Below are 8,377 nucleotides of genomic sequence, written 5' to 3' on the forward strand. Positions count from 1 at the left end.
GAGCTTATGCATCTCCACATTCCAGTTCCTTTTAGTGAGAAAAGACCACTGCTTTGGAAGAGAACAGCAGCTGTACAAGAGATTAAAGATCTGAACACTGACAAACCTTTTTTACTCTTGAGTTTTTGAACTCTTGACTTTCAAATGACTTAATTTTTACAAAGTAAGATGTTTAATGGCTTTAATCCACAGTGTCTTTTTAAAAGACATGAGAATAACACATGTTCAAACACTGACAGAGATAGAAGAAATTATTATTTAATATATAAGTTGCTTGGGATGACTTCATTGCAGTCTATCGGGGTGGGTTGAACCCATAAAGTTTTCATGAATCTCTCAGCCTTTAGGAGCCATCGTCTGCAAACTCTGTTGAGTCATATCGGGCAGCTTCTAAAAGGGAGTAATGACTATATTTTCCTCATTCCCAGAAAACAGATACAAAGTAAAAGCTGGGTGTTTCTCAATTTTATTCTTTTCTCATAAGTGTTTCTTGAATGTGGGTATCTTCTACTGATGGTCTATATTAAAGTCTAGTCCAAAATGGTGCATTCTTAAATTAACTATTTTACAGTAGTTATTTCAATATACATTTCTCAAGGTATTCTCAGAGAGACTTCAGTCATTCCAGGTCACCTACTACCTGAACAAATCTAAGAGCCCCTGTTCCACAACAGGGAGATGGCCCCAACTGAGATGAAGCGCGAGCATGAGAGCAGATTCGTGGAAATTATAGCATCAGGGAATTATAGCACAAGATTCATGGAAATAGAGCATCTGTCAGAGATGGCAGAGGTCTACAGTTTTGTAAACAAAAAGGTTTGAAAACTGAGGTGTTCCTTTTTTTCTTCCTACACTTGGTGCCATAAGGCACTTGATAGCAAAACCTGACTTGAGATTCCTGTAGTTTTTATTTATGTCACACCATGGGCTGATCACTTGTCTGAAGAAGTACCAACGGTTTTGATGACAGGGATTGCCCTAGACTCTGTGGAGATGTTTTTTTATAATATCCAGCGTAGACCCCGTATTCCCCGTATTACCTTTTCAAAATGTTAAAGAAAAAAAATTTTTTTTGGATGGGTGATTGTAGACACTTAATGAGCATCACACAGTGACCTGGCTTCATCTAAATCGTGAAACTATTACAAGGCAAATTCTACTTTTTATCTTTTTTGGCTCAATTCTTATTAAACCGTTTATTACACTGATTTCTTTTTTGCTCGGAAAGAAGAGAAAGACTGAATCAGACTGCAGATTGTTAGGGAAACTATTGGCTTTTTTTTTTTTTTTAAGGATCACATTGATTCAACACTTTCTATTGTGCTCAGAAGTGGGTAAGTCTTACTTGTGACAGAAGAAGTTTAATCATAATTCTGTTGAAAGGTGGATTCTGTGTATGTGACCAACAATAGCTTATTATGTGAGTTTCAGGTCTGATGTGCCTGCCTGTACTAGGTTGGGTTGTACTATTTTATTATAATGTATTTGTGAGTATATTTATTTTAATGTTTAATGTTATTCAGCCATTGAAATTGCAAAGTATGCTCAAGGACCCTATGTCATTGAAAAAGGTATGAAAATTCTCATTTATTTTTGCCAAAACAAAGTCAAGAGTGTTGTTCTTTTCTATGTATTTAAAATTTAACTTTGACAGCTGAAAGGAGAAGAAATTAAGAATGCTGTTAGTGATGGCCCCTTTACATGAAATTGGATTTGTTTCATTATAAGTCTCTGTTTGGATCCAGTAAACCATTTATTTTTGATTCTTGGAAGTAAAAATTTGAAAGACCATTTCTAATATTAAATGACAAAACCTTTTTCATAATAGTTGCTTTGATTCAAAGAATTGTATGTCTTTGTCTTTTCAGAAGAAGGTAGTCCCATAATAATTTTTTTTAAATGAATTGTATCAACATATTTAATTTTATTATATCATATTACAATTTAAATATGTCTTAACTTACTTGAGGACACTTAAGCTATTCATACTTTTTGACCTAAAATGTTTTGTATCTTTCTCATTTCCTTAACTTCTTAGTGACTCAGCGTTGAAAAATACCTGCTAACCATAATCTTCCATATTCTGGACTAAATCTTGTTTAGTTCAGAGCAGTGATGGCAGATTTGTTTTTTTGAAGAGGAGAGACTAGCTATTATATTTTACAGTTGCTTGAGGTGACAACTCTAAAGGCATTTTTAAACTGATGAGTGCATATGGCTATTTTGATATATAATAGAACCTGTGTTTGCTACTTTAGAAGCTTTTGTGGCAGAATTGTAACCTAATTTTCATATCTTGTATTTCTGAATCACGACAAAAAATAAATGGGGAACATGCTTTACAGATTTGAAAACGTATTTCTTAGAAATGTGCATTTTTAAAGACACATTTAAGCAAAACACCAGTCTCTTTCGTGATATTATCCTAACCTTACATCTTAAACACTTGACAAGGCTTAATTTTTATCGTTTTTTAGGAAGTATTATTTTCACAGTAGATGTTTCGGCCCTTGTTTCAAACAATGTTCTGGATTTGTGTGACTCTAGTGTGGGATATATGAATAAAAGGAAGAAATATGGAATTTAAGAAAATTTCTTAGGTAATTATGTTTCATACACAAATTGATTTTCTATGCTTTAAGGCTTCATATTCCAACAAGGAAATATCTTCTAGACTCTGAAGGGCACAGAAGAGAGAGATGGGAAAGAACACGCCTTAATATTTCTCGATCCTTAAATAGAAAAATTGTGGTCACATTGACCAGAGATGCCTTGGATGGCTTGATTGGCAAATCGAACCTTTCTTTCAGTTTGAGCCACTTGTATACATAAATGGCATAGGATATGCCTCTGTAGTTTTTATGTTTGGATGTTTAAAAGGGAAATCATTTCTTGACTTCTGTCCCACTCTTGATTTTATACACCCCATTCTCATTCGGCCTGTATTTATCGAATGCCTGTGAGGAGCTTGGTATCCAGGCACCGGCAGTGTAAACAGTACTGGTGTAAACAGTCTGCCCCACCCGCGGGGATCCCATTTCTGGTGTGTCCCCCGCTCACCTCTTCATCCCTCTGAAGGCTCTGACCAGTCTTCCTGGAGAAAGAGGAACCGCTCCCCATTCCTGTCTTCAGGCTTCTGACCCTTATGCCACCATCATTTGAATGCCAAGCTCTATTCTAGGCTGGGAATGTACAGAGGAAAATATGGTCCCTGCCCTCAAATAGTTTATAATCTGGGGCAGGGGGATGCATGTCAGAAATTACATGGTGGGATTTCCCTGGTGCTCTACTGATTAAGACTCCACACTTCTGATGCAAGGGGTAGGTTCAATCCCGATTGGGGAACTAAGACCCCACAGTGCTGCGTAGCACTGCAAAAGAAAAAAGAGAGAGTGCCCGGTGATCCGACAATACCAAGGCATCATAACTAACATTTGGAGGTGTGACCCATGCCGGTCCCTCTTGTGAGTGCTTTTCATCTAACTCGCTTAAACCATACACTAACCCTGCCAGTGGTACCCTTATACCCCTGTGTTATCAGTGGGGCACAGGCACAGAGGTTAGGTAGCTAGACCAAGGTCACAGCAGCAAAGCGATGAAGCCTGGATCCAAACGGGCTTTCTGACTTGGAGACTCCTGGCATCCACGTGAAACCTCTTTTAGCGGCATGAGTGGAATCCCTGGACTGTCTGGGACAGGCGGGCAAGTTCACGTGGAAGGAAGAAGCGGTTCAGATCAACCTTGAGGAATGAATATGAATTTGCCACAAGAAAGCTGGGTTCCTTTCAGGGAGACAAGCACATGTGCAAGGAGAAGAGGGGAGAGACCCTGGCGTCTCCCAGAAAGCCCGTGGCGGTAACGCAGCTCCAGGAGAGGGTGAGCGGACTGGCCGGGGGGGCGGTCTCGGGGTGGGGGCCTTGGGGGGAGGTCTCGGGGGGCAGGCTTGGGCCACATCACCCCACGTGGAGGAGCTAAGGCTTCGGCCTCTGAAGACTAACTCTGAGCACAAACAGGGAATGGCTGGAATTTGTAAAGATCATGGCTCTCTGAAATTTAGGGGTGGCTGAGCCCTTGAGCTTTGGAATAAACATTCCTCAGTAGTTTGGGGGAAAAAAGTCAGATACATATTGTTATGGGTTGACTTGTGAGTCCTTAAAAGGTGCTGATGTCCTCATCCTCAGAAGCCCTGGATGTGACCTTACTGGGAATGGGGTCCTCACAGATATAACCAAATTAAGGTGAGGCTGTTAGTGTCCTCATCCAATATGACTGGTTGCCTCATGAAAATAGGAGAAAGCAGAGAAACTGGGAGAAGGCCATGGGAAGACTGGCATGGATGGAAGTAGTGCGGTTGCAAGCCAAGGATTGCCAGCCTCCAACGCAAGCTAGGAAGAGGTAGGAAAGCTCTTTCCCTAGAGCCTTCAGAGGGAGCGTGGCCCTACCGACACCTTGATTTGGGACTTTGAGGTGCCAAAACTGTGGGAGAGTAAATTTCTGCTCCAAGTCATCCAGTTAGTGGTCCTTTGTTACTGCGGCCCTAGATAACAATGGACTAACTTTGCTTTTTCTAAACGTGCTCATCGGTAGTTCATGTCTGGGAGATACTGTGTCTTGTGCTAAAGAGCATAAGGGGGCTTGCCTGGTGGTCCAGGGGTTGAGAATCCGCTTGCGCGTGCAGGGGACACCCGCTCGACCCCTGCTCCAGGGGGATCTCACGTGCCCCGAGGCAACTAAACCCCTGTGCCTGAACCACAGTGCTCCAGAGCCTGGGTGCTGCCACTGCTGACGCCCGAGCACCAAGAGCCTGTCTCCACGGCAAGAGGAGCCGCTGTGGCGAGAAGCCCCTGTGCGTGCAGACCTAGTCCAACAAGGAGTGAAGAGCATAGAGAATAAACATTGGTTATTGCACATAAGAATATAAATTCTTTGCCTGTTCTCAGTACTATGGTGTTTCATGTTAATCCAACAAGAGGAGTAAGCATTTGAAAAGTATAAGTTCCTAGTCTCAGTTTATTCACTTCAAGTGCCAAGTCATTAATCTGAAAGGAAAAAAATTGCCAGGAGTGAATTTACTGTGCTTTCCTTTGTACACGTTTGCTGGCTAAATTTGCACAATAAAATGATTTACCTGCACTTCACTGCCTGGTTTCAAAAGTTGTTGCTTAATTCCAAACATTTTATTGAGCTTTAGGACCCACTAAAAGTTAGCCAGGTGGGTTTCCTGGTTACATCAGGGCTTGTTGGTTTCGATCTCATAAAAGAGATTCCTGATGAGGACACGCATGTACAGAAGAGGGAGGGGCTCTGGAGTGTAAATGAGTCAGGAAGTCTATTACTGTTACTATACTAACTAATGTGGAATTAGTATTATAACATTATCGTGCAATGTTTGCCACAAAGTATGCAAACCGTCCTAGAGCACAGGGCAGTATGTAGCATAAGCGTTTATAATGTGTAAGATACTATGTCAGTTATATCTCAGTAAAGCTGGAAACAACGTAGAAATACTCGAAATTGGAAGCTAGTCTTTTGGCTTGCTTGTCTGTGCCTGTGAGAAGTTAGTTTTAAGCAGCTCGTTTGTCTTCTTTGCAGGCGCCCTGCTTGTTTTTCCTTCCTTAGTTCAGTTTATGGATTCATTTGCACTTGTTTGCCTAACTGGTTGGGGTCATGGTTTTATTTTTAACTCTTTCATCTTACCTATTAGTTGTCGATTCCCACACAGTTAACACTATCTTTCTATTCTTGCTTTAAATAAAAATTTTAATGGTTTGGAAGAATTTGATACATACCTATATTAAATATTAGTATGTTTAAATTAGAATAATGTCCTTTTGGGTTTCATAAACTTTGGGAACATTTATATTGGTGATGAATAGACGGGGGGAAAATGGAAAAAGTGACAGATTTTATTTTCTTGGGCTCAAAAATCACTGTGGATGGTGACTTCAGCCACAAAATTAAAAGACACTTGCTCCCTGGAAGAAAAGCCATGACAAACCCAGACAGAATATTGTGAAGCAGAGACATCAGTTTGCTGACAAAGGTCCATGTATTCAAAGCTATGATTTTTCCAGTAGTCATGTATGGATGTGAGAGTTGGACTATAAAGAAAGCTGAGCACCTAAGAGTTGATGCTTTTGAATTGTGGTGTTGGAGAAGACTCTTGAGAGTCCCTTGGACTGCAGGGAGATCCAACCAGTCCATCCTAAAGGAGATCAGTCCTGGGTGTTCGTTGGAAGGACTGGTGCTGAAGCTGAAACTCCAGTACTTTGGCACCTGATGCGAAGAGTTGACTCATTGGAAAAGATCCTGATGCTGGGAGGGATTGGGGGCCTGAGGAGAAGAGGGTGACAGAGGACGAGATGGTTAGATAGCACCTATGCTGTCTAATGGACATGAGTTTGAGCAAACTCCATGAGATAGTGAAGGACAGGGAAGCCTGGTGTGCCGCAGTCCATGGGGCGGCAAAGAGTCAGCCATGACTTGGCAACTGAACAACAGTATTGGTGATGAGGAGAACTTTCTGAATGATACCATTAAATATCAACCAGCAGGTGGTGAAAACTGGCAATAAAACCCTATTTGTTTGGCAGATTGGAGAATAAAGAAGGGAAGCGCAGGCCTTTGAGATGCTGGATATGCTCTCCATTCCCTGCGTCTTGTCCTTTTCTCTCCTGGTGCAAAGCTGGGAAAAGGACCAGCCGTCAGCCCTTAAAAGTGCAGGGCGTCTCGGCAAGTGAAATCCCACAGTGCCTGCATTTGAAAGGTTGTTGGAAGGCCTCTAGGTTTGTACCTAGGGCTCCTGACTCAGACTGGTGCTCCTCCGACTAGGTCACCAATACTCAGTTAATTCACACACTTCTGAGGACTGCCTGCCCTGACACTTCTGGTGGAATCTGATAAGCATGCAATCTGAATGGAGGAGTGGTTTCACTATTTTGATTGAAGGAGTCCCAGAACATTCCTAGGGAATATTTAGCCTTAGTCAAGATTAATGCAGACCTGTCCTGAGAATGTTGGATTATGATCAAGGTGCCACTTAAGTGTGGAAGAATCATCTGTGGAGTAAAGGAGAGAACGAGGCAGGCTTTCCTTCACTCGGAATGGGCTCTGTTTCCTTCTGGTCTCCCCCCTGGCAGGAGGACAGCCTGGTTCCAGCTCTGGCCTCTCGTTTCCTCACTCGCATGCTGGGTCGCAAGCACTGAGGCTTTCAGTTCCTCCTAAGTAACTTCAGGAGTTAAGGCAAGTTCTGAGAAGACCCCTAACCAGGACGGGTGGCCTCAGCTTGGCTTTCCTCTGTTTCCGCGAGAACAGATCCCCAGGCCATCGCGCTTCGTCGTCACTGCCGTGGAGAAAAGGTGACGGTCCCAGCAGCTGGAAGCAGGAAGGGCCATCTTCCTTCACTCCTTGCCTGGATAAGCCATTTGTACCAGGTACACATTCCTACAGGCAAGAGGTGGGCTGGCATGTTGGCTGACTGGCTTTGATAAATGAAGAAATGAAAATAATTTGCTGTGCTTATTTTACCAAAGAATGAACGTGTTGATTTTAGTCTAGGAAGGAGACCAAATACAGTGTGAGAAGGTACGTGTAGACAGGGCAGTAGTTGATCCTTGTATTTCTAAGCCCACAACAAACCAGGCTCCCGTAAGTTTTACTTGAGCCCTATCAGGTGTGAGTCGCTCAGTGATGTGTGCGCGACTCTTTGCGACCCCGTGGACTGTAGGCCGCCAGGCTCCTCTGTCCATGGAATTCTCTAGGCAAGAATACTGGAGTGGGTAACCATTCCCTTTTCCATGGGATCTACCTGACCCAGGGATGGAACCCTGGTCTCCCTGCATTGCAGGCAGAGTCTTTACCGTCTGAGCCACCAGGGAAGCCCGATTAACTAAGCCGCCATGCTATTAGTAAACATTTTTTTCCCTGGCACTTTGTCAAAGACTTTTAGAAATAAAAATAAGCACATGCAACTTGTCTGCCCTCTGTGCTTTTTTTCTGGAGGCCATTTGTACTGATGAATTTTTAAAAATGTTTACGTATATAAAATATATATGAATGTGTATAAAAATATTAAAAATGTGTACACATATGTGTATATATAGGTTGGTGTACGTATAGATAACTCGAGAAGGTGCGGACGTCTAGAACTGAGTGCTGGACAACCGGGAGGCCTTTAGAAACCCACCTGCCCTGACTGGAGCTGCGGGCCTGAAACTGCCCCGTAGGCCCCACGGCACCTAATAACCCGGGGCCGAAATGGTTGGGAGCGAGGAAAAAAGAATCTGCCTGCAATGCAGGAGACCTGGGTTCGATCCCTGGGTCAGGGAGATCCCCTGGAGCAGGGACAGTCTTGTTGCCCGGAGAATCCCATGGACAG

Source organism: Bison bison, unplaced genomic scaffold (genome assembly GCF_000754665.1).
Source record: "Bison bison bison isolate TAMUID 2011002044 unplaced genomic scaffold, Bison_UMD1.0 scf7180017864349, whole genome shotgun sequence".
Lineage (NCBI taxonomy): Eukaryota > Metazoa > Chordata > Mammalia > Artiodactyla > Bovidae > Bison > Bison bison.